The 27,142-nt window shown below is 39.3% G+C and overlaps 1 long non-coding RNA gene across 1 annotated transcript; it reads right to left on the bottom strand.

The window, feature by feature from the left end:
• Window positions 1-6,182: 6,182 nt before the first annotated feature.
• LOC134298006 (uncharacterized) lies at window positions 6,183-26,347 on the bottom strand. The gene is made up of 3 exons (XR_010004970.1): window positions 18,674-26,347; window positions 15,782-15,807; window positions 6,183-6,456 (listed from the first exon to the last, which is right to left on the bottom strand). It is a non-coding gene; the product is annotated as an uncharacterized LOC134298006 (long non-coding RNA).
• Window positions 26,348-27,142: the final 795 nt, after the last annotated feature.

Below are 27,142 nucleotides of genomic sequence, written 5' to 3'. Positions count from 1 at the left end.
TGCCATAGATGTGGGTGAAAAGTCAGGAGAGAATGCTTCTGGAACATGGCCATACAGCCTGGAAAATGCACAACAATCCAAAACCTTTTGCTTCATGAATGAGGCAGCACCCTCCCATTCCAAGTGGCCCTTCACTAGACAGGGAATTGAATACTATTTGCCACTGGCAATGGAGCAGTACACTGAAAACAGCAAATGCTTTCAGAGAAATACAGTAGACTGTGTGGTATACAACAATCTGCCTCCACAACATCTTCTCTCTCAAGTATTGGTAGAAACAAAACATTCTTCCTATTGGTAAATCCAGCCCTGGCTGTGAAGATTTCCATGGTAATGGTGAATTCACCCTGAAATGTTGTCTAGACTTTAGTGGTGCTATCCAGACAATGAATTCTACATTCCAAATAGTGTGAAACCCTGGATAGCCCCTTTAAATTTCATATTAAATTCTAGGATGGGTTTATCTTTCCATGGATGTGGAAGCCACCACCTCTTGCTGTTTGGAAATGCTTGAGGTATACTTGGATGGAATAAAACTAGTTTAAATAAGAAATAAATGAACTCATTGAACATCTTGGGACTGATGGGTGCATTGAAAGGACATGGCCTCGGGTCATATGCATGCAGCTTTATATTTGTTCTTTTAATTTTAGAATGAGTCAAAGGATGTTGGTACATGGGGAAAGTGACTATTTGAATAGAGACTGATAGCTTTAGTGAACTTGGCTAAAATTAGTTTTTCATGAGAGGGCAATATGTTTCCTTTGTATTTTCTATCATGATGTTGAAAAAATCTTAAACAATTTATTGCTCAGAGATAATTAACATTATCTCCTCTTAAAAGAAATGGTTGCTGAAAGCTTTCCCAAATCAACCTTGGGATAAGGGGGGGCATTTAAATTGATATACTTGTTTTTAGATGAAATGTATAAGTGGAAACCTAACAAATGCATTGCACAAGGAGATAAAGACCAAATGAAGGATATGAAATAGGAATAGCCAAGGACAACTAAAGAAAAGAGAAATGAAGGCCCCTTAGGCTGCTGCATCTGAGATGGTGATGCCAGAAGCAACACCATTTGTTTCCAAAGGATGCAGGCTAATTCTTCTCTGCAGCTGGATGTCACTGACTAATGAAAATCTATTGGAACAATACTTGTAGGTTATTGTTCCATATAGCAGTGCCTTTCATCTGTGTGATGGCAAGCCGTCCGTGACTAGAAGCAATATGAATGCAACCAAGTATTTCAATATGCAAAACATATAATCCTATCCCCATTAGAAACAAAGTTTGACATGATAATGTTGATACTAGGAAAAGGATGGCAAAAGAAATTATTCTGCTTAAAAGGTTTGCTGTGCCTTCCAATAAAAAATTACTCGTCTTAAATATTTTATAGCAAAATGAAGCAAAACTGTCATATATTGTTAGCAGACCTGAAGAGTCTAGTTTTGGAAGATCTCTTCTACTATGCCTATAGATTATTTTTGTGTATTCCTGTACACATGCACATAACAGTAAGCCCTGTTGAACAGTGGGACATATGTACAGGTAGACATATACAGGTTTGCATTGTTATTAGAGATGCTAACCACTAAACTTCCAGACATTCCAGTAATTGTGATTTGCAAGGGGATAAATGGTAGAAGTTCTATTTGACTAATGATCCATATTTTCAGTAAGACCCCATATCCATGGTTGATACATTACTGGTATGACCATAATTAGCTGATATGATTAAACTCCATTAAACTACCTGACTTTGAAACCCCTGTATCCACAGCGGATACATTCCTGGTCAGACTGTGGTTAGCTGATATGACTGAACCAACACACCATATGTTTGCCTGGAGAACCTATCAAATTCCTAGAGTGATCATTTCCTCTTTAGAGTAGGTAAATGAAACCATGGGTATGGGTTCCACTGTGATAAGAGTCACACTGTTATTTTAAACCTATATTTCTATCTGCTAGCCTAAGAGTTAGGAGACATTTTCCCCATTCCTTGAAGATGGGCATTTGGGATCTATACTCTGGGTAACTGTGGTTGATGATTAACACATTATACTAAATGATATCACTAGGGACTGCCTATTGTAATTTCACTAGAGGTAAGCCTCTCTGAGTCCCCTAAGCCACTCTGAGTCTCTTCCGGAGTGAGAAGAGAGGAGTAGAAATATAGTAAATAAATAAATACCTGAAATATTTCTGTTCTGGTGACCACCTGGTTTGAGGAAATTCCATTCTCATTGTGAACAGAAGGAATTTCCTGGGTTCCCTTTATTTATTTATTGTTTATAATTCATTACCACTAAAACAAACCGATCACAAGTACTAGGTTATTATTAAGTACATTACTTCTAAATTCTGGGCTATCTTCCCCCTTATTTATTTTATTGGGACGGGTGCGGGGGGGGGGGGGGCTTGGCAGAAAGACATTTATAAATTTGTTTACTAAAAATAAATCTGCAAAAGTTGGAGATTTTACAGGTGTGCTGATCTCCACCTTTTTTTGTTGCTTTCACCTGTTACTCAATAACGATGCTATCTTAATTCATCACCTGACTGTGGAGAATTACCTTCAGTGTAGAAATTCTTCCTCTTATTAGGTTGACTGGGAAGTGTGAGAGAACTCTCTGATCGCTTGGAGCCCATTGATACTGGCATTTAATGCAGTTCGAATCTAGTTTCTAACTGCAGAGGCCAAACAACAAGCATACATAAAAGTGTGTGAAAGAAAACTCTTAATGCACATAATTACTCTGTGGTTTGTGTAATCATCATCCAGGTCTCAAACTGGTTCCAGGATTTCCTCTGTAATCATCTGCACAATGGAACCACTTTCTTCAATGCCAGTTTGAAATTGCATAAAGGGTCAGGTCTTTAAGGAGGATGTGAAATAGTTTGCTTCATAAGTAATAATAATAATAATTAATAATAATAATAATTTATTTATATCCCACCATATCTCCCTGAGGGGACTCAGTTCGGTTTTCAACAAAAGTAACAAAATGGAAAACATTCAATTCCAAAAACAGACAATGATAAATCAAATCAAAACTGTGAATAAAACAATCTCAAAATAAATTTATAAAACTAAATAAAAATAATACATAATTGAAATTAAATAAACATAATATAACCCATCACACACCATTTCCACTGACTGAAGTAGATGTCCAATATCTAGGCGAGGATATATATATGTGTGTGTGTGTGTGTGTGTGTGTGTACTAGTCTTCCTCCTCTCCATATGCTAAGGTGCATAAATAAGTTTTTAAAAGCTTTTTAAAGGAGAGGAGGGTTTAGTTTCCTTTTTATTTGGGATGACTCCTGCAAGGTTTGAGTCAACATGAATTTTGCCTGAGCTGAGGCAACGGCACATTGTAGATTTTTGTTTTTGTTTTCGTGTCAGGAGCAACCTGAGTCGCTTATGGTGTGAAGGTAGTCTCATTGGATGACTCAGAAATCAGTAACGTGAATAGTGCTACAAAAGAAAGCTAATAAATGAATCTCAAATCTAATCTACGATCTAGCCTGAAATAGAGATGAGAACATCCCAATCCCCCCTTCAAAAACCAAAACCAAAACACAAACACCATTTGGGAAATCCACTTTCTCTGCCTGATTTGGAATGTGTTCTGCTACAGGTGCAGAGTAAACAGAGAGGGCTAGGTGTAGACCTCTCTGTTTATAGAATGACAGCGAAGCAATCTCTAGGTCTTCAACCTCCCAATAGAACAAAAGTACAGGGAAGAGATTTTCCCTTAATGTTAGGTATCATCAAAGCCATCAGAACAAAATGTGGCAATGGAAAATTGTTCCTGACCTGGTGAAAACTGCAGTGTGAGAGATGCCATCCTGTTATACAGAGATCTGAAGAAGAAAACAAATGACAAAGGCAAGCAATCAAACAGAGCATTTATCCTTGTTCGTTTTGAACTATTCACATGTTCAGATTTTTCTGAAGTTGCTGTTGTTTCCCTAGCTCCCCCTGTAATGGGACATTTTAGTCTCCTAGAGACAGGTTTTGTTGAAGAATACATACAGAATGATACTTGCAGTGCAGATCATTGTATGGCATTGTCATCTGCACATTTGTAAACAAGGCCCCCAAGTTTCAACTACTCCCCCGCCCCCAATAAACAAATAGAGTAGAAAGGCTGGGACAAATTTATAGGGCTTTTTGCCACCGTCTGTTCTTTTTGTGACTGTAAATGTTCTTTAGATAAAGGACATTTTAAAGGAAGTAGCACTGAGAAATGTCTGAGTCTGGTACATAATGTCCACGGAAACATTACCGCGTTCCCTCACTTATCGTGGGGGTTACGTTCCAGGACCGCTCGCAATAAGTGAAAATCCACGAAGTAGGGACACCATATTTATTTTAATATTTATACATTATTTTAGTAGTTATACACTATTTTAAGTCTTTATCAACCAATCGTGTGTTGATAAATTGCTTCCTCCTCCTGTTGCTGCTTGGGTTCCTTTTCTCTCCCTTCAGCTTCTCCTTCCTCCCTTCCTTAGGCTGTAAATTGTACATTTTTATGATTATAATATTCTTTTAGAGTTTATTGAAAAACTGCAAAACAGCAAATCTGTGAAAAGTGAACTGCGAAGTAGTCAGGGAACACTGTATTTGCAGGAGGAGACCAGCCAGTGCAGACAGGCCAAGGCTAAGAGTCAAGGAACTCTGATAATGGGAAACCAAAAAGGTTGAGACCAGGGATCAGGGGCCTATTCATGCTACACAATTCTAGCACTATATTCCACTTTATCCACGGCACTATCCTATGAAATCTTGGGGCTGGTAGTTTGGTAAGGAACTAGAGCTCTCTGGCTGATTTAGATTTAATGGTAGAAAGCAGACTGTCCCTTCTTCACACACACACACACACACACACACACACACACAGATATATGGAATGTGTATATGGATAATTGCAGATCAGTATACTAATGTAGAAGTGCACGGGATGGCTAATGTCAACTTAGGTGGAAATTCACAGATGTGATGGGAAGAAAACAAAGGAAAGCAGTCACCACCATGTGGCCACCAGTAGTGCAAACAAGAGCAAATTCTGCAAGCAAGCTGACATCATGGTAAGTTCTACTGGGAGCATGTGCGGCTGCATAAGATGAATTCACAATGTTGCACATGCTGGATATGGCATTAACAATGCAAAAAACAGGTTCTATATTGAGATTTATACAGGTCTTATGTTTTATAATGGGTAAGTAAATTATGTGGTGCCTTTAGCAGCAGCATTCATGGTGCAGCCCTAGACTCCCACAGACAGATAGAGTGCCAAGAACAAAATAGGTGGGATGCTGTCATCCCCTGCCCCATATTGCAGCTGTTTAAAGGCACAGCATACCATTTGTCTTATTCTTGGCACTCTGGCGGTCTCTCCCCCTTCTGTTGGTACACGGGCACTCTAGTTGTCTCAGCCAGAGTGCCCATTCACCTTTGGAGGGGGAGAGTGGAGTTTCCTCCCCCATTTCCCTCAGTGTGGTTGTGTGGTTGTGCTCTGTTTGATGTCAGGCAGAACACCAAGGAGTAGGTAGGCGGCGTATTGCAGCTGGGCACAGTTGTAATGGGGGGAGGGGGACCCCGAGGATGGTTGCCCTGGAACACCAAACTAACTTTGGCAAGGCTGGGTTAGGGACTCCCTCCTGCCTTGAGGGCAGTTGAGAGCATTCCAATCAGAATATCATACAGCCCCGACCCAGCATCCAAGTGCCAGATCAGCCTCAGGTTTCCTGTCAGCATCAAAGGACCCAAAATCAAAAGAGGGAACTATCATATAGATCGGCATAGTTTCCTTCAGTCTTAGGCAGGCTCTGTAAGGATGACTTTTTGCCATGTAAATCTCCACTTCTATGGGGAGAGTTCCATTCTGCTGTTACACACCATTAGGAATGCACACTGATGTCAGAAATGGAAGTTCTCAACCAGTTTCTTCAACAGCCATCTGTCATTCATGTTGATGTCATATAACAATTCTATATTATGTTGCAAGGCAAAAGCTAACAATCATGGCTGTACCTTTGGTAATCTTGACTGAAAGGCATATATTAGATGAGTGACTCTCTAGTGGTGTCACAGGTTGCAAGTGGAAATATTGTCCTTTTCTAATGACCTCGCACCAAGCAAAAGAACTGGGAAGCTTGCTCCTTAATTTAAACAGATTCATTTATTTGGAATTGACTCAAAGTGTAGGCAACTGACACAAGCACCAGCTTCTTCAATGAGCTTGTTGAGACTCTGTGCTTTGCAAATAAGACTGATCCTCTCTTGTCACTGAGGATTCAGTTGTTTGATTTATTAACATGGATGCTGTTGAAAAATTCAAGAGATGGCAAAGCTCTCAAGGGGCATGTTTTGTTTCCAGATCCATATCTAGCAAGATTGGAAATGCCAATAAACATTGAGAGGTCAGAAAGGAGGTCTGTAAATCAGGGAGGAAGGAAGAAAGAAAAAACAATATTTAAGCATGCAAAATAAACTATGTAAAATAATTGATTGCAGGGAGAGGTATTCTATCTTCATGACAAAACCATTTCAGATGTAGAAGAACACACACACATATACATACATAAGATGAGATTTTGTTTTTGTTTCCTGTCACAGAGTCATGACATTTATTTAGTAATAGGGCACATGTTCCAGTCTATTGAGAAGACCAATCCTGATGTCAAATTTTAGTAATCAATCAATTCAGTAATTATTCTTCTGAAAATAGTTTTCTGTAGCTTTTTTAGAAATGTTTTGAAAAGTGGGAAGACTCCATGGAATGGAAGTGCATTATCTGAAATATTGATTGTCTTGGGCTATATTGGTCTTCCTACTTTATAAGGCTGAAGGGGTCAAGTTAATTCACTCACCTAATATAGCAACACATTAAGAGAAAGATATTAAAGAGACATGAGTCTGTATAGGTTCAAGCTAGACATGAATTCCCTTGCACACTGTACTGATTAAACCCAGTATGGAAAAACCAGACCAGCAGATGCAAATCTATGTGTGTGTTTATTTGTTCAGTCGCTTCCGACTCTTCGTGACCTCATGGACCAGCCCACGGCAGAGCTTCCTGTCAGCTGTTGCCATGCCCAGCTCCTTCAAGGTTAAGCCAGTCACTTCAAGGATAACATCTATCAATTTTCCCCTTGGTCAACCCCTCTTCCTTTTTCCTTCCATTTCCCCCATCATCATTATCTTCTCCAAAGTATCCTGTCGCATTATGTGGCCAAGGCCAAAGTACTTCATCTTTGCCTTTAATATCCTTCCCTCCAGTGAGCAGTTGGGCTTTATTTCTTGGAGTATGGACTGGTTTGATCTTCTTGCAGTCCAAGGCACTCTCAGAATTTCCTCCAACACCACAGTTCAAAAGTAACAAGGTAACAATCCTTTGCAGGAGTGCAAATCCATAGAACCTATTAAATTTGAATTTACTCTTCAGCTTAATAAACAGTTGCAATTTGAGGCCACATTGCAAGATGGATGAGTTATACTGGCAACAGATGGTCTCATCAAGTTGAAGGGCAACATCAGTGTTTGACCTTAAGATCAAAGTAAGGTAGAGCTATGATGAAGCAAAAATATCCTCAGCTGAGAAGAGTTTTAGAGACAGCAGAATGATTATGTTCTTAGGAATCTATAAGAAAAAAAACATTTATAGAGCACTCCAACCTTATCACTAACCAACTAGCACTTTCTGATAATAGTAATAATACTCTGGGATATAAGGGAAAGATTCAACATTAATAATTTTTATCTTTCCTGAAATGTCATTAAATAAATACAGTAATGTCTCCCATTCTTGGACAGTAAAAGAGGCACATTTCTTCAACAGCTCCTTTATCCTCCTTTGACTATGGACTACTTCTGGTGATATACCCAGGAGTGGTTCTCAACCTATTTTCTTATCAGCTCTGTGCCTTGAATATTGACAGTTACTTATATCAATCCTCCTGAGTATCCCCTCTCATAGAGTGGAGCCAAACTAGTTCCCTGTTTCCCTAATTCCTAATGAAACTAATAGAATGGTGTTTGTGATGGTGGAAAACTCAGAGCAAACCCAATAGCATAGGCTATTCCTCACAGAAATGCCTGTCTGGTGTTGCTTTTCTACCAGCATCGCTCCTGCTGAAAGTCATACAACAGATGCTTCAAATGACCAAGGGGTCTATTATTTTCTGGCTCACAAGAGGAAAATGTAAATCTCTCAGCAGTTCACTAGGAATAATTTCACTGATATCTTGCAGATAAAACTGGAGTTCATTTCAATCTTACTTCAGATTTGGTTATGGGATAGAGGCATTTGTTAATTTTTATGAATAACCCACACCAGGAATTGTCTCATTTGGTTCTATTGGATTTCTCAACAGCTTTCAAAGTCACCCTTAGTGGTTTTATTCTCAGATGGAACCCAATATCACTTTTTGTCAGTGACTCTGGCTCTTACTTGAAGACATGTTCAGAAAATTGTGCAAAGGATTCACACTTGATACCCTGGCATCTTTAGCATTTCCCAGCACCTCCCTGACCCCCCGCCCCCGCTATTTAACTATACGTGAGACAAATTGGAGAGGTCATCTGAAGAAGTTGAGTTGGATACCACAAATATGCTGATAACATCTACATATATTCTCCTTTATCTTTGGGGATATGTTCAAAACCGCATCCTCAATACCTGAAACCATGGATAATAATAAACGTTATGTTTTGACTATATTTCGCTGGCAGCACACCATAGAATTGCACCAGAAGAGAGAGCCTCAATCACTTTTGGGGAGGATTTTTTGGAGTGGTGGTAAAGGAAACCATGGATATTGAATCTGTGGAAAAGGGAGTCTAAACCAGTTTTTGGTCTTAGTAATAGTATCATTCACAGGAATGACTACAATAATTCCTACTGAACATAATTTTGATATTTTATATTGAGTAAGATCATTGGTTGATCTATCCCAGATCATTATGGTTTAAGAGATTACTTCCTAGCTCTACATACAGATGCTAGGCATTGAACCTAGGACCATATGCTCTACCATTGAGCTACATGAAACACATCTCATTATAGATTCATCTATTTCTTTAAAATTTAAACTACCTTCAAGTACTCCAGTGCCAAACTGCAATTGGAATCCCTTCAACTAATTGGTGTAACCTCCACCCACATGCTGTATTAGTCTTCAACATTTATTCCAGCCATTTTACATTATTCATGTAATTATCTCAGACACACAATGAGAAAAAATGACATTTTACTCAACAGGGCCATCTGATACTACATTTGCCATCATTTTACTTAGCCCTTAGGTACTGAGTGGAACATGGACATATCAAGAATTCTTTGCAGAAAAAAGGAAATGGAAGAGTTTGTCTAAATAATATTTTGATATATAGGTTAGTGAAGCCTTTAGGCATTCTGTAAAACCAGTCGAATTGGAGGCGGGAGGCAATATCCCATTTTGGTGAATCTTTAATTCAGACCTCTTCTACAAGAACAGAAAAATGCTCTTGAATACTTATGGTACAACTATGTGCTTGTTAGTTAAAGTAATCTCATTCAAAATCATTTATTTAGAAAGTCAAACATTTTCAGCTTTGTTGGGCTTTTTCATTTCTGTTGCCATGCTAATCTGTGGTTTGAATCTGAGTATATTTATTCATTGCCTCTGTTTTGAGGCTGCAATTTTAAAGTAGAATGAAGTAACAGAACAATTTAGATTTGTTTTTCTTCTTTGGTATTTATTTCACCTAGAGCTATGCCTTTTTATTGCAGCTTCCCAAACCCTCCTTCCCATGAGATATAGAATCCAAAAAGATAAAATATATATGCTTAAATATCCTAGTGGCATCCTATCTTGGAAGCTAAGCCAGGTTTGCTTGGGTTAGATTCCCAACAAATACTCCCACTGTAGGTTTCAGAGGAAACCAGCTCTGAACATCCTTTGTCTGAGAAAACCTTTATGGGGTTCTCTGGGAGTGAAGACTGGCAATCAGGGGATCCAACTGATTCTTGGGGGGATCTAAGTCTTGACAGGAGATGGAGGAATTGGAGGAGAGTCAAAGGAATTCACGTGAAGAACTGGGAGCAGCTGTGGGAGATGGTGATGGGGCGGTGGTCAGTTCATCCCCTGATGATGGTTTGTAGATAAAAGTGGGTTCAGGGGTGAGGGGTTCTTGCAGAAGGCAAGGTGTTGATGTGTGTTCATGTGCTGGGTATTGGGAAAGTTTCTTGTAGTCTTGCTGCTGCCTGTTTCATGTTTGGATCTACAGTTTGGACCTGAACCAGTTTGGCTGGAGGTGCTGCTTCTGCAGACATTGGAGCAACGCTGCTTTGGATTCTTCGTGCTTCAACCTTGGACTTCGGCTGATGACGCTTCTCTTCTTGCAACTCCCTCTGTTAACCATTTGTGTACTGTGCCTTTTTGTTTTGCCTTAGAACACTTTGTTTGACTTGTTGCTTTTTGCATCCAGTTGATCTGGATTACATTTCTGTTTACCCTTTCGAACCAGGTCTGGTTTGGGTTTTTGAGTTTTTGACCAGTGGAACTGCATTTAAGTATCCCTGCATCCTTTTCCTTTTGTTTCAATAAACTCTGTTTTGAAGACACTTTTAAGTCTGGCCCTTTAAGGCGTCTGAGATTCCAACAGGGGTCCCCAGATGTTTTTGGCCTACAACTTCTGGAAATCCCAGCTGGGGGAGAAAGCCGTTTTTCCAGCTGTTAGGATTTCTGGGAGTTGAAGGCCAAAAACATCTGGGGACCCCAGATTGAGAACTACTGCCCTAAAGGCTAGTTGTCATGTGTAGGGGTAAACTAGGCGTCATTATTGAGAAGAGAGCCCCATGGCAGTTCTCCTCCCAGACTAAGGACTTTATGACATCAACTCGTTAAACTTCTACAGTCATGTTAGTGTAGCTAATGGTTGAGCACTTTCAAAATCAAACATATCTTCTATAGCACAATTGCACCCATTTATTATTTTTTTGTCCATTTTATTTGGGGGGGGGGTCATACCCATTGAAGCCACATGGCAGGGCCGTAGCCAGAAAATAATTTCTGGAGGGGTTTTGAATTTGGGGGGGGGGGTTGAACCCCTAACACCTCCCCCCCCCCCGCTACAGGCCTGTCAATATCTGCTTGAGATAGTGCCTGGAGGGACTTAATTTTTTACATCTCATAGACTTAGCATGGGGATTTGATTAATCAGTTAAAATGCATGAGTAAACCAGGTATATTTTTAAATCTGAAACATTTTGGGGGGGGGGGGTTGAACCCCTACCCCCCCCCCCCCCCCAGCTACAGGCCTGCCACATGGCTACCTGGAATATCACAACAACACATGGCTTCAGTTGTTTTACAGTGACATTATTTGGCTATTGATGCTTTCTCCCCCTGTGAATGTGGAAAAGCACTACAATAAAGAGATGAACATAAACCTGCTATAGAAGAGCTCTGATGTCACGTGATAAATTGCTCCAGCACTCTCAGTCATTATGCAACAATTGTGATTAGACAGCCTCGGGTGATAAAGTCCATAATCATTTCATAGATTTGTAGTTCTGAACTACATTTATGAATGGTGGTGATGGTGGTGAGAAGTTTGCCTTTTTTTCTTTTTGGAGAGTTTGTAACTATTCACAATAATTGTTTATATCAAATTCATGTCTGAATTGTGGGTTTTTTGTCTTTGGCATATTCTGCTCCATGTTTACAAAAATGGAGACCCATATGGAAAAGACAGCAGTTCCATTGGCATCACTGATGCCTACCAATCACAGTATTGCCCACTCATTAAAAAAGTTGTTGCTGCCACCCAAGAAGAAGTTCCTGATGCAGCATTCCCTCATGACCTCCCTAGTGCTATTCTACAAATAAAAACAGAGCCAAATTATCCGAAATACAATGAACATATTGCATATACTTGAGTATATGTCAACCCGAGCATAAGCAGAAGCACCTAATTTTACCACAAAAAACTGGGGAAATGCATTGACTTGAGTATAGGATGAGGGTGAGAAATGCATCAGCTATTGGTACATTTCAAAAATAAAAATAGATACTGGTAAAATGACATTAATTGAGGCATCAGTTGGTTAAATGTTTTTTGCATGTTTACATAAAATTGTAATTTAAGATAATAGTAAGACTTTAATAAGGTAAGACTTTCCAACTCTGATTACCTATATATTCGAGGATAAGTCGACCTGAATATAATCCGGCCAGGATCCCCACTTGAATATAAGCCAGGAGGGGCTTTTTCAGCCCTAAAAAGGGTTCAAAAACTCATCTTATACCCATGTATATACAGTACTCCGCATTGAACGTAACTTTTTCTCTACTGAATTTTCTGTTTTCCCTCCCCATATCTTTTCCTTTGATGCCTTCAAAAAGATTGTAGTCCTATAATTTTAAACCACTTTGAGAACATTTTGTGAGTGAAGATTAGGGTTTTTAAAAGTGTTGAAGAAATAAGCAACAGTGATTTCATTTGGTGAACTTTTAAATTACAACAATTGCTGGTCTGTTGTTTCTGAGTTCATTTGCCCAAATGTCCAGGGTCCCCCCCCCCCTTCTCCACAGGCAGACTCACAGGATTTGCTTTTGTAAAGGTCATATTTACATGGTAAATGGCCTATATGAAGAGCGTGAGTATTTTGTTCTGTAAAATTATTTATCCATTTTAGAAAGTCCAAGGTAGTCACAGCAAGGAATGAATGTACAGAAACCAAATTCCATCAAAACAGCTGCCTCTTCTAAGAGCCTTCTGGGAATGTAGCCTGCTCAGGTGCAAAACAGATGTATAAGTTCATAATAGCTTTGATTTGAATCGTAAGAAGATTATTTTTTCAAGGAAAGGAAAATCACTTTGCAATGTAGTGCCACACTGCACACATAGAAAAATAGCATTTTGCAGAATTATTATTGTATATCAGCAGCATCACATTTTTACTGGAATTTAGTTCTGTCTTTTTCAAGACTACACCTTGGAGCAAGACTTCTTAAACATTTTCCACTCACTAACCCTTTCTTCCCGAGAAATTTTTATGTGACTCCAGGTATATTGGTATTTAAAATAGGTATAAAAATCAAACATTTACTAATAATAAATCAGCATTTGCAAGGGTTATTAAACAGGTTGATTTTCCTTTTTTGTGGAGTACAGCTGAAGCATTTTCTACAGTGCACTGTAAATGCTGCATTTTGTTGCTAACAGATTTATGTAAACAGGTGGTGTTCAGAAACCTTTTACTTTTGTTAATTTTTTCATGATCCCAACATTGAACTAAGTGGATCCTATTTGGGGTCAGGACCCATAGTTTAAGAAGCAATGCCTTAGAGAAACATTTACAGCCAGCTCTTCACAGTTGCTGAGGTTGGGGGAACAGGTCTCTCGTGAAAGTTAAAAACCATGAATAAAGGAATTGCTTCTTCTTCTTTCTTTTTTTTTACCACAGAGAAGACCTCTCTAAAAATTGAGGTCCTCCAGCATGATTCTGCGGCAGTGGTTCTCAACCTGTGGGTCCTGAAATGTTTTGGCCTTCAATTCCCAGAAATCCCAACAGCTGGTAAACTGGCTGAGATTTATGGGAGTTGTAGGCCAAAATACCCACAGATTGAGAACCACTGCACTACAGTCAACTTCCACTGGGGGACCTAAACATTGCTAAAGAGGTGTTTTCTCTTGATTTCTTTAGGACCTCCAGCAGGACTGGAGGAATTTTGCCATAGAGTCCCACTGGAAGACTTAGAGAATCCTGGAGAGAACATTTTAAATCAAATCCATGAATAAAACCTGCAAAAGTAAAAAACCTCATATGTGGAGGGATGACTGTACTTGTTTAGGTGAAATCCAATCAGCACCTTTTCCCAATTGGTCAGTGGAATGAGGAAAAAAGGACTTTCATAGTCCATGCTCTTGCCCCATCTATTCTAGAGGCTTGAGAAGGTGGGATAAATTGAACAAAGGAAGTTCTGCTGGACCAGAACCTGTACACTAGATGTAACCTTTCCTTTTGAATGCTTATATGAACTAGAAGTGTAGCAAATTATAAAGCTGCTCCTCTAATGGTAATATAAGCAAGGTTCTTAGCAGTGCAACATTTCAATACCTCTAATAGCAGTGGTTATTATCAGCATCATTTTTAGAGGCTGACTTTGGGTCACAGATATGACTTTGAACTCTTTCAGCTAAATAATAAAATTGCAATGTTAAGAGAAAAATATCCTTTTAGAAGTCATTATGTTTTTGCTGTTTCATAATTAACATAGATTGCCCCTTAATAAAAAAAACATTTGCCAATAAAATAAATTATTTAAATACATTTCAGTTTCAAATAATATAACTGACTTCATTAGGTTGCTATTTAAGGGGGCAATTTCGTGATCTAAAAGCATACTATGCTCCTGTTCATAGCTGTCTCTTAGAATCTGATGGATGCTGTGATCATCATCAAGGCCTGTGGAAACTCTGATTCAACTTTTACTCATGTGCTAGACTTCTCATATATTGTTTTAATGAGTTTAAAATAACAACAACAATAAAATCCATACTTGTCATCTCCGCTAACAGATGAATACACTCTGTCCCCCTAGTGGGCACAGTGTTAGAACTGTAATTTAGGGTGGGGTGTATTGTTGTTCTCTTTATGTATTTTGGCACCACTACTTACTTTCTTCAGAGGAATTATGCTGTTTCAGGTAGTAGCCATCACATGAGTCACAGAGTAAACTACCCCACTCAAGTAACTCTGAATCTATCTACAGCACCAGATCTTTATATCCTGATGCATTTTGTCCTCACAGTCTTTTGTGCTTTTCTCATAATTGCACTTGTATGAAATAGACTCATCCATTCAGTCCAGCAGTCCTCAAGATGAAAGCGCTGTGATATACTCATATAATAACTTTGCTTGATGGCTTTATTTTGCTTCTGAGGTGGCTTTCTTCTCTTTTTAATCTACTTTCAGAGGGCAATTTGGACCATCGATTTAAAATATTTTATTAAGTAGCATATCTAAGAGCTTTCTTTCTTTTTTCTTTCCAAGTAAATGGCAAAATATTTAGAAATGCAGCACACCATGCATGTTAAGGAAAAGCAGAAAAGATACAGGATTCATTTCTTTAGAAAGTGTAAAGGAACAAATACAAGAATCAATGTTTAGGTTTGGGAAGATGCTTTATCCCATTCAGACTTCTTTTTTCTTCTCCATATCCATGATTTATCCCTTCATTTTCCATTATTAGACTCCTTTTTACAGTTTCAGTGAATGCTTAAAGGAGAACGTCTGCTCTTTTTTCTGGAGTGGTTATGCCTTCTCCCCCTTTTCAGAATGTTTGAAGACTGCGCAAGTGTCTTAATGCCAAAGCAGCCAACTAATGGGAAGGAGACCTGAGTGCCAGCCCTTGGTCTCTTTGGATGTACTGAAGAGTCATTTAACCCAACTCATTTCTCCAGCATACCTAAAAGGATATGGTAAGAGCAGAGAACTAGTTCAAGTTACTTTTTTGACATCTCCCAGAATCTCTGGGCCATAATTCCTGGTAATGATACTTCAATATTTTAAAACTCTGGAAAGTAAATACCCTTGGATCTAAAATGTTTCCAAGTATGTAGGTTTGCCTTTTCAAGAGAAAGACCAATGTGTCTTCTCTGTATTCTTCTGTGGGAATACAATTAGGATTGCCCCTACTGTCACCACACCTCAAGCACAATGAATTCGTAAGTCAATCTGAATAGAAACTAGCTATGAACAAGTAACATACCTGAGTATTTTTTGTGCTTGAGTTATCTGTGAGAAAAATAAACAATAATGTTATTTGAGCAAAATGGGACATTTTTTCCTCTGTCAAAAGACAGTAAAAGTCTCAAATCCCACTTCCCTGGTATTTATGTTTAAAGAGACCCAGGCAGTTCCCCCCTGTCCAAAGAGAGTACTGACTAGCCCTTCCTCTGAACCATTAATGTCCTCAACAGATTTTTAATGCTTTTCCCCATACTGTCTTAGCTCACAATCTCCTTTCTGTGCAATCTCCAGCTTCTAGCTTCCTTAATACCATTGATTTCTTTCCTCTATTGTTCTACTCCAGTCAAAAGTATACATGATTTGCTGTCCTTGGGTACTTCCTATGGATTGTCTTCTAAGTACAACTTTCTTTTTCCTCACAAGAATCCTGTTCTTTGATGTTAACCTATGGCTACCACTGTTTCCTTAGCAATTAAAGGCATATACCCTCCCTAAAGGTCATATCAGTTTATCCAATAACCACAGAAGGAGTGGTCTATCTCACATGGATCATTAACAATTCCACCTCTTATCTCTCAAAGATGACTCAAAGCAGCTAACACTAAAAATCATACACTATGTAAATTAGAACCCAAAGCATTAAACCCAAAGAATTAAACTCATCAGAAAAATAGCTTTGTTCAGCTGAACTTTTACAAAGTGTCCCCAACCACACATGCAGTAATCGAATTCTTGTCAGAACTATTTTCATATATATGAAATTCATACACACACACACACACACACACACACACACACACACATACATATACATACATACACACACACACAGACACATACATACATACATACATACATACACACACATTCCTAGGACTGTTGTAGTGTTGATTTGTTTTGGGGGGAAAGCATGAAAATGTGTATGAATCTTGAATGTTTTTCATCACAAAATATGCATTGTGGAAAATGCATTTTATTCTAATTCATTTTATGCATTATAATCAGATCATTTTGACATGAATTTTGTTGTAGGTTTTGACTGTACTTAAGTGATCTGCAGAATTCAAAGAAGTGCAAAAAACTAGAAGCTAGTTGCATTCTGATTCATATTTTATCCCCAGAAGTGCAAATCAAGTTGATTTTGAACACTCCACCCCAACATTTCTTCTTCTTCTTCTTCTATTATTATTATTATTATTATTATTATTATTATTATTATTATTATTGACACAACGACATAGTATGACACAGCAAACAAGATAGATATGCTGGAATTCATGTCACAAAACCACAAGTCGAACACTTCCCAAGCGTTTAGGACTGTGTGGTGTATTTTCAGATGATGCGCACAGATCCCAGTAGGGTGGCCTTTTGCAGTTGGCAGATCGTAATTTTGTCAATGTCTATTGTTTCTAAATGCTGACTGAGATCCTTTGGCATGGCACCCAGTGTTCCGATCACCACTGGGAGCACCTGTACTGGTTTCTGCCAGAGTCTTTGAAGTTCAGTCTTGAATAATTGACAATAAATGCTGAGTTTCAGCTATTTTGGACCTCTTTTCCTGATAGATCAATCATGGATATGCAAAACAGGGGTTACCGGTAGCATTGGTTGGGTTGGAATTTGTCAAAGGATTGAGAAATATGGCGGGTTTCCAAATTAATTCAACACTCTAAAATATATTCCGTCACTCATTCTCTCCCCCATCATATAAATTTGAATTTTATATTACAATAGTAGTAACATGGATCAAATTGCAAGGGCAATTTCGAAGATGGCCCCGAGCAACTGGGGAATTCTTCCAAACAGTCCATTTCTTCTATAGACAGGAACACAGACAAGACTGCATTTTCTCACTGTATCTGTTTAACTCATATGCAGAACCAATTATATGAAAAGTGGAAGGAGAAGCGTGAAAAATGGTGGAATGGACACCAACTATTTAAATTATTCCACTTGCACCTTAATGCTAGAAGAAAATAGAGAAGACTTGAAACAACTATATATTGAAATTTAAAAACAGGAGAGCTTTTTATGGTGTTATATTATAGTTTTTTCTAAACCTGTGGGTTTATAATTTTATTTTGTTACTATTATTTGCTTTTAATTGTTTAAAATTTTTATTGTAAATGTCTTGAGCTGCTTATGATGCTGCCTTAGGTCCCACTTTGGAAGAAAGCTGTCATACAAATGAAATAATTGAAAACATAAACAAGATGAAAGTGCTAAAAAACAATGATAGTTGACCATTAAGAAAATAAAAATAATTACATAAACTGAAAGTAGGTGATGAAGACATTGAAATAATGAAAGATTTTCTATGTATTAGTTTAATTATTAATCAAAAGAAAGAATGTAATTAAGAAATCATAAGTAGGCTGAGACTTAGAAGACAGCTATGAAAGGTCTAGAAAAGGTCCTCAGGTACACTTATATAATTACATACCATTTCCAGACTTATCTGTGCCACAATATTTCAATTGCTATATATGCTTATGGGTAGTGAAGAAAACTGACAGAACAGAAAATCAATTTATCTGAAATGTGTTGCTGAAGGAGTGTTATATAGATCCCATGGACTGCCAAAAAGACAAATGAATGTGTCTTAGAGCAAATCAAGCCTGAATTCTCCCTAGAAATCAAAATGATTAAACTGTGGGTCTGATACTTGGACATCAGGTGTCAACATGTCTCACTGTACAAGACAATAATACTTGGTAAAGTAGAGTGTAGAAAGACCACATTATAGGTGGATTGATTCAGTCAAAGAAGTTACTGCCTATGCTTGTAAAATCTTAACAGGGTTGCCAATAACACAAGTCAAAGGCAATTTGACAGCAATTAGCTTCCTTAGAAATGCCTCACTAAATTAAAGAGGGCTTTTTTAAAGGGGATTTGTAGTGAACCTTACCTATTAGGCCGGGAATGAAGCCTTGGTAACACTGAGTGAGGCAGGCATCCATTTTGTAGAGGAATGCCAGGCCACCATCTTGAGTGTGGTTAGAAAGGGGGAGGAGCTTAGAGAGAGACTCCTAGGATTGGCCAACCAGAGCAGATGGGAGGAGCTAAGTCTTAGAGTGCAGAGGAAAAAAAGAGCTCCAGGTAGTTCTGTTTTGAGGGTTTGAAGAAGGGAGTTCTGTTTTGAGGGTTTGAAGAAGGGAGTTCTGTTTTGAAGGTTTGAAGAGAGCAGTTCGGTTTTGGAGTTTGGAGTGTGTGTGAGAGAGAGAACTAAAAGCTGTGGAAACTGACAGGCTAGGTCAGGCAGTTTGGATCTCTTGGGGGAAGATAACTCACGGGATTGACTCTCACTACTGGGCTGGTTAATAGAAGGACTCTAGGTTAAAGTTAATTAACAACCATGGGGAACTCGTGTCTATTCTCAGCAAGTAGAACGAGGGTTTTTGTGACCAATAGATAGATTGGTTGGTTGGAACTGTTTGAAACTAAGTGAAGTAATCTGAAGCATACAACTAAGTTAAGCTGAAGAACGTCTGTAACCGATTACGCTTATGAACCTCTCTGAAGTAATCATTTACCTGTTTTTAAGAAAATAAATTTTTATTCTATTTTCAACTTTCAAGAGCCTCCACAGTGTATATTTTCCATCAAGAAACCTTTATAAAAGTTCCAGCAATACAACAATAAAAATACCACAGAAAAGCCTCATAGTGAACATCAGTTTGGGAGTCAGGGGTAGAAACAGTGTGGGCAGGAAATGGGAGAAGTTTGCCTCAGACACACTTAACAACAAAAATCCTAAAGACATTTTAGGCTGGTGGCAGCTACCATTTAAAAAGAAAATCTAAAATGAAATGGTATACCCTCGCCTCTCACATACGTGTGCTTGAGTGAGTGTGAGTAAAGTGGAGAGTGGGTACGTTATAAATGGTGTCAGCTCCTTTCGTTATATTGGTGGTAGAGGTGAGATTAATAAAAGATTCCCCCCTGCCTGAAGGAGCCTCTCCGCGCTCGCTCATTCCTTTATATTGGTGGCAGAGGTGGGATATTTTAAAAGATTCCCCCCTGCCGCCATTCCTTTATATTGGTGGCAGTGGTGGGATTTTAAAAAAGATTCCCCCCTGCCTAGGATTCATGTGGACTCTTAGATGTTGTTGAACTATAACTTGTGGTTGCATAGTCAACACAGCCACAGGAATGCTGAGAGTTACAGGGCACTTCTAGATAGACATTTAATCCGGGAACATTCACATTTAAGACCTGGGAACATTCATGTTTAATCTACACATGCCTCAAATTGTGTGCTTTCTGAGGCAGGTGTCCAGATGCGCTCCGAGATCTTTCAGAGAAAACACCTGGACACCCAACCCCCCTCCCCAAAACCCATTTTAAATGTAAAAGAACTTACCCAGCCTCCAGTCACGTAATGCCGGAGCCCTCCAGAAGAAAGGGGGTAGGAGAAAAATTTCCCTTCCCCTTCCCACCCACCCCTCTCTCTCCTGGCGCATCATTCCTATGCACCAGGAGTACTCCAGCACCACGTGAGTGGAGGCCTGGTAAGTTCTTTTACTTTTAAAGGGGTTTTTGGTGGGTTTGGGGGAGGGCATTGGTGTTTTTGCAGTTTTCCGGCCTAATGTAGCCCAGAAAACCATGGGACTATTGTCTGGACTGCCCCCTGAAAAGCCCAGAGCTTTTGAGGGAGAAGTCCAGACAGCAGAAGTAGTGAGTTTATCCTGTGCCTTCCAAGAAAGTGCAGAATAAACCTACTAGCAAATTAATTTGCCACAAACCAGGGTTTTCCTGATTTGTGGTAAATTTATTTGTGTTTCTCTGGGATGTCATCTGGATGGCCCTCTTTTAATTGTGGGAATTCCCACGTTAATGGGATGGGCCCACAGTCTAACAGTGTCTAAAAGTCCACAAGATTCCTACTCACAGCCTAAACCTAGGTTAGTTTGTACACAAGTTCTTAGCCTGCATTCTATTTACTTCAATAAGAGGGAATTATAGTCTTAGTGACTAGAGATGAATATTTAAAGTGCATAAAGGATAACATGCCTATTTTGAAAAGGAAGCAAATATTTCTTTTACAGGATGCAATGTTGTGCAGCTGTTGCATTGTTTTGCATGCTTAATGATGTAGATGTAAATCCAATTGCTAGATCTAATTAGAGTAGACCAACTGAATCAATGGGACTTGCTTAAATGCTGACTTTAACACTTCAACAATTGATTCATTCAAGGTATTCTAGTTGGGAAAAAATAGCAATCAAATTTGGTGCTCCTTAGAATTCTAAAGACATTATAATACGTACCTCACTGTGTGGTGCTTTTCTCCAGGGCCATTTCAGTGCCTAACAATATAATAAAGAAATGCCACATACGGAAATAGGATAGTAACATTTATAAAATGCAACTTGAAAAATAGATGAAATATAAAGTCCCTTAAAGCATAAATAATCTATTATTAATATTTTGTAGTGAGAATCTTTGTAAACAAGAAACAGTGGAGATGCAGAGATTTTCAATTAGAATTGAAAACAAAACTAGTGGGCATACTGTTAAATCTCTCTCCTGTAAAGAAAATGTCTAACACAATCTTCAGTAAGGTTTGTCTAGCCTTTGACGTCTACAGTGTTCAGGGTGAAAGTCAGATGACTCTGTTGGAGTGCAACATTTGACCATACTGATTGGCACTCCTTGCACAACTTTGTCCTGAACCTGTTGTGATAACTCTTTGGCTTTATGGTCATATTTATTTAGCTACATTGTCCTACAAACCATGAAACCTTCTAAAAACAGATGTGTTTAATTGTTCAGATTACACTTCTGCATTTTGTATTCTACACAACTTCTGTGATTTCTGGAGGCATTGGGTTGCACCAGATTTTATAGAGCAGTGGTTCTCAACCTGTGGGTCCCTAGTTGTTTCGGCCTTCAACTCCCAGCAATCCAAACAACTGGTAAACTGGCTGGGATTTCTGGGCGTTGTAGGCCAAAACACCTGGGGACCCACATGTTGAGAACCACTGCTATAGAGGCATTCAACAGTTTAAGGCAAGGGTTCTCAAAGTTTTTAAGCAGAGGGCCAGTTCATGGTCCCTCATACTGTTGGGGGATGGATAGACGGACTATAGTTTGACAAAAAGACATGAACAAATCCTGATGCACACTGCACTTATCTTATTTGTAGTGCAAAAAAATGGAAGAACAATACAATATTTAAGAACAGTTTTAACCAACATAAACTTATCAGTATGTCAATGGGAAGTGTGGGCCTGCTTTTGGCTGATGAGATAGTCAAGTTAATTAGGGTTGTTGTGTGCCTTCAAGTCGTTTCAGACTTAGGGTGGCCAGAAGTGTAAAGTTTAGGGAGAGGGCCAGGTAAATGACCTTGCAGATCCCTAGCTTAAGGGGATGAAGACTTACGCAACCAATCAGTGCCAGTTTGTTTGTTTTTTTACTTAACTTTTGTAGTTCAGCAAAAATATTTTGAACTTTCAAAGTATCAAGTAAATTGTACACATCAAGTGTAACAATGCCAGTTAAAGTCATTTCTATTTCAACACAAGAAACTCTGGGAAGGCCAAAGTAGAGGTTAATTCTCCTGTAAGGTAGTGCACATAGAAGCCCAGGCTAACCTGATTTTTAAAAATGTTTGAAACTACCAATCTCATCCTATTTTTTGCATTGTGGGGCAACTTTGTAATTCAAGCCATATGTGTTGGAGGAAAGCGCAAGGGAATGCTTGCTTCGTAATGCCTTTTCTCTCATTGTTTCCAGTGTGCCATATCTGAATTGATCACTTGAGGAAATGTAAGAGCTATTTCCTGTCATTTTCAATCCACAGTCAGGTAGCTTCTTAGGAATGACTAAGGACCTCTTCACACAGGGCATTTAGCCCCATTTTGCTGCCTTTAAACGCAGCAAAGGAGGTCTTTTGATGGGGCCTGCTGGGTGTCATCAGACAAGGGATGGCAGATCCTGCCCACCTTTTCTCCCAGAGTTGGGGGAAAGTGCCAAAAGGCATTTCCTCCCAACTATGGGGAAGGTAAGCATGTTTTGGGTAGCTCCAATGGAGCTACCCGTATTTTGCGGCTAAAAAGCCCATGGAATGGCAGAAAGGGCGGTGGGGCAATGCGCATGTTGCTGCCCTTTCTGCCATCTGATGGAGGGGAGGGAAAAAGTGCTACTCTTGCCCTCTGTGTGAAGAGGGGAGGAGGGACAGTGCACTGGGTGCCATGAGCCACGCCATGAGCCTTCTCTTTGCCAGCAAAAGCTGATGAAATGGCACGGCCCCTTTGGACAATGTGAATAGGTCCTTATTCAACAAGTGAATTTTCTGGACTGCAGTAACAAGAACAGTGATAATCTGTTTAAAGCAATGAGTAAAGTAACCAATACCCTTTGAAATGGTGTAAAGCCTTGTTCTAGCTTATTCCTGCTCATTCATGTTCCACTAAACTATGAAGTAGAATAATGATATGAAAAGGGAATAAAAATCTGCTACTGCAAAGTCTGCTATGAATGTAGATTCCCAGATTCTAATGTTTATTGATCTTTATCAGTACTATCAGGAAAGGTGGAACATTTTTATATGCCAGATATGTGTACATTTGAGTAGATATTACACAGAAGGAGATATGAACTGAACATGCAGCTGTTGGTATCACATCTCCGTTGGCCTTGAATTATCTAACTGAAACATACTTAAAACTTTTTAAAATTTCACTCAGAGGAATATTAAATGCTCTTCTTGAACCAATGCATATGATTTCTATATTTTTCAGATGAAGACAAGTCAAGCAACTAAGTTTATCCCTTAGTGAAGAAGCTTATATCCTGAACCCCTTTGGGGTGAGAGTGTTGTAGAGCAATTTAGAACAGTATTGGACAGTGAGATCCAAACTGTGAATTAGGCCTGGTGAGAATAGAAACCAATAATTTCCAGAATATAACTCACCAGGTTGAAGCAGAAGCCATTGAAGAATTTTATTTAATTTCAGCTGAAAGTGATGCCAGCCTGCGATAGTTCGCCAAAAAAATAGACTGAAATACATAACATAACAAAGCATGCACTTTTATACAGTTCTAGTTTGAATTTCCTACCTCCCGCCCACCGGCCAGCTCTGTGCTGATTGGCTCTGATGTTAGAGCGGAGGGGGAGCCACTGGGGGGCTCCTCCAATGAGGGCATGAGCCCCATCTGTGACCTCACTCCCTCGCTGGCCAATGGGGGGGGGTGGAGGTGCGGCAACAGGATAGACAAACAGTAAACAAGATTATAGGTGACTCAACGATGCTTGTGGATCCATTGATTGATTTGGCCAGTTCCATGAATGGGAGTCTGACCCCTGCTGGCTTGTATCTCTTGTGGAAACAGGATCTGTGATGGAATTATATCTGTGACTCAAGGTCTGAGGAAAAGGGTGGCTTTGTCAAGCCTTGACTCTCCCTTCCAGGAAGATGAGTCTTTTTAAGATGAATAGTTTTCAAAATGTCCAAAGGGGTTTCTCCCAGGTGGCCTGACATTAATGTCCTCCGAGGTCTGGGGAAATCCATTGTGCACTGTAGATAGTGATATTCAGAATCCAAGGAGAGGAAGATGGCATTGTTCTGAGACAGTTCCATTAGCATGAGCCTGGGGCAAGCCAGTGACCCAGGTCGAGGCATGTTTGGCCAGTTCACAGCAAGGTCACTTTGCTTCAATTTGATATATACATACATGGAGGGAAAGACATTGCACAAGAAAATAATATTGGCAATAAGAAACAATAGTAATATAATATTATGATAGCGACATGCGAGGGAGCCCCAGATCTGGAGAGAATTTCCAGATAAATCCAACATCCCATGGGTCTGGGGAGACAAACACATGATTTCCATTGCCGTTTGTCCAGGCTTCCACCCCTGGACGTGTTTCCATGGTGGGAGCTTCTTTAGAAGGGGATCCCAGGATTTCCCTTCCAGCCCAGGCAGGCAAAGGGGCCAGGTTGGGGTACCCTGAAACTTGGAACGACGCAAGGAGAGGGGGTTACAGGCATGGAAGAAGGGGGAAGGAAGGTCCCTGATACTTCATAAAAGTTTATAAAAAGTTCATAAAAGTTTATAAAAAGCCCAAAAAATGATTTGGAGCCCATGGAACTGGTTGAAAGAAAAAGCAGTGTGGAGGGTAAGTTATAGTTTCCCAAGGGTTAGTGCAGCCTGGAATGGGTGCTGGGGGGGGGGGTGGGGAAGAGAGAGAGAGAGAGAGAGAGAGAGAGAGAGAGAGAGAGAGAGAGAGAGAGAGAGAGCCTTTTGGGGCTCAAAGGGAGGAAAGAGGGAATCCCGAACCCCAGAATCAGAAAGGAGAGATACATAGTAATACATGCAACAGTGAAAGAGGTCAAATACATTTTGTGATATGGTTTCCAGTAATACATTTTGTACCTTCTGCTATAAATGTATGAAATGTAGGACATAAGCCTTGATTAAAATGTACACACTATCTAACATGGGAAGGGTCCTTGTTATTGTTATTGTGGTCTTTGCAAATTGACCAAAACACCCAGCCTGATGTCCTTGTCAAAACTATGAATTCCTTAAATCATCAGTCACCTTCGATCACAAGAGGGCAAGTTATAAATAAAGTTTTTATTATTATTATAGTACATGTATAATGCTTACATGAAAGCTTTATATAAAAATCTTCATCTTATATCAAAATCTTATAAAATTTAGGGTTGTGTCATTTTTTGAAGCAAAGCTGAAAGTCATTTGATCTTTTCATTTTTCAGTCTGTGGACCTCTTCACACGTACCTTATTTTATGGGGTTTGATGGCATTTCTGGACTTCAGCCACAGAGTCCAATGTCTCCCATTGTACTCCAGCCAACTACTTCTGGGGTGGCTCTGTGCTGCCGCTGCCAAAGAATTGTGACAGCATACAACAGCACACTCCTCATCTTTCCAGAAGGAAAGTTGGGTCAAGTCTCCAAAAAAAGGGCTTCCCTTCATGTCATGTGAAAAGGGGGAAGCTGCGATGGAATGGAGCATGGGGAGGTGGATCCCCATGCCCCCTACATGACCGCTAGTGGGACGAAGTGATCCAAGACTCCATCAGCGGCACATGTGACAAGGTCGTATCTCAGCTTAACCCCATCAAAAAAAAATAAAAAACACCCTGAGGGGAAAATGCATACTCATTATTGGTAAGCATTTTGATGTTTGCCTGTAGAGAAGGCTTGGAAGGGGAAAACTCTAAACCTCTCTTGGAGGGTTCATTAAGGTTAATATTGAAAGACATGGTATGATTTCTTAAAGACTACTAATTAAATTTATTGCTCTGACTTTTCTACAAGGGTCAATATTCTGGTTGTAAAACACATGTATAAATGAGCCCCCCTGTTTAACAGTAAAAGCAATCAATATGTCATACTTACTCATGTGTCCAATTTGTGTTTCGTAACAAAAACATGCAAGAAGAAAATAAAAGAATCTTGTGTTATGAATTAGCCACCTTTGCAGTGCGAGAACAGGAGAAAATCCTGAAAATGTTAGTCTGGAACCAGTATCAGAGTGTGCAGGCATTCCAGTCACATAAGTGTTAGATGGCTAACCAAAGACTAATAGTAGATGATAATTCCCGCCCCCCCCCCCCCCCCCCCCCCCGCTGCCACTGTGTGATATTCCACATCTTTTTCTGTGATCTTAAGGTGGTGTATTTCCTAAGCATCACATTCTATATACTGATTTAACTTTTTTTAATTTGGGAATTTATCTTTGTCTGTTCATCTGTCTAGTAAAACAATTTGACTGACGAATATGTCCCCGCTTTACCCCAAATCTCAGCTTCTACAAGATCTAGAGACTTTTTTTTAATGAAAGTTTGGAATCTGGGCCACATGATAGTTCAAGTGGACATTGAGTGGCAGACCTATAATCATGATAAAGCCCTGACAAACCAGGCATATGGCAACCTTATTAGGAGGAAAAGCCTTACAAATAAAGACTCAGCAACCTATTTAGTGCAATTATTGTATATTGTTAACTTCCCCCTTTATTTTTTGTTATGCTCATGTTGAAATGTAAAGAAATAGCATTGTGCTTCCCCACCTTGCATTGTTAGTTATACAAAATATTCTAGATTCCAGACCTTAAATGTCCTTGGAAGACTTTTTTAAAAAAAATTGGTTTAATATGAAATGCAGGACAGCTGCAGAGGGAAAGAAAAATGGCATCAACTAAAAAGGGCACCATATGCTAATAGGCAAATGTGAATCCTTATCAAGAACTCTTTCTCCAAATGGTGAAGAAGAATCACTTTTCCTTTTTTTAGGACTCATAATGATTTTAGGACATAAAATAAATGCAGCAGCTTGCGCATTAAACAATCATTAATGCTTCTCATGGGCAGCTTTTTGCTGTTGTGCTGATTTAAAGCC

The sequence above is a fragment of the Anolis carolinensis genome, chromosome 3, assembly GCF_035594765.1.
Source record: "Anolis carolinensis isolate JA03-04 chromosome 3, rAnoCar3.1.pri, whole genome shotgun sequence".
NCBI classification, from domain to species: domain Eukaryota; kingdom Metazoa; phylum Chordata; class Lepidosauria; order Squamata; family Dactyloidae; genus Anolis; species Anolis carolinensis.
The sequence above is the reverse complement of the archived record's forward strand: the minus strand, read 5'-3'. Positions and strand labels throughout refer to the sequence as shown.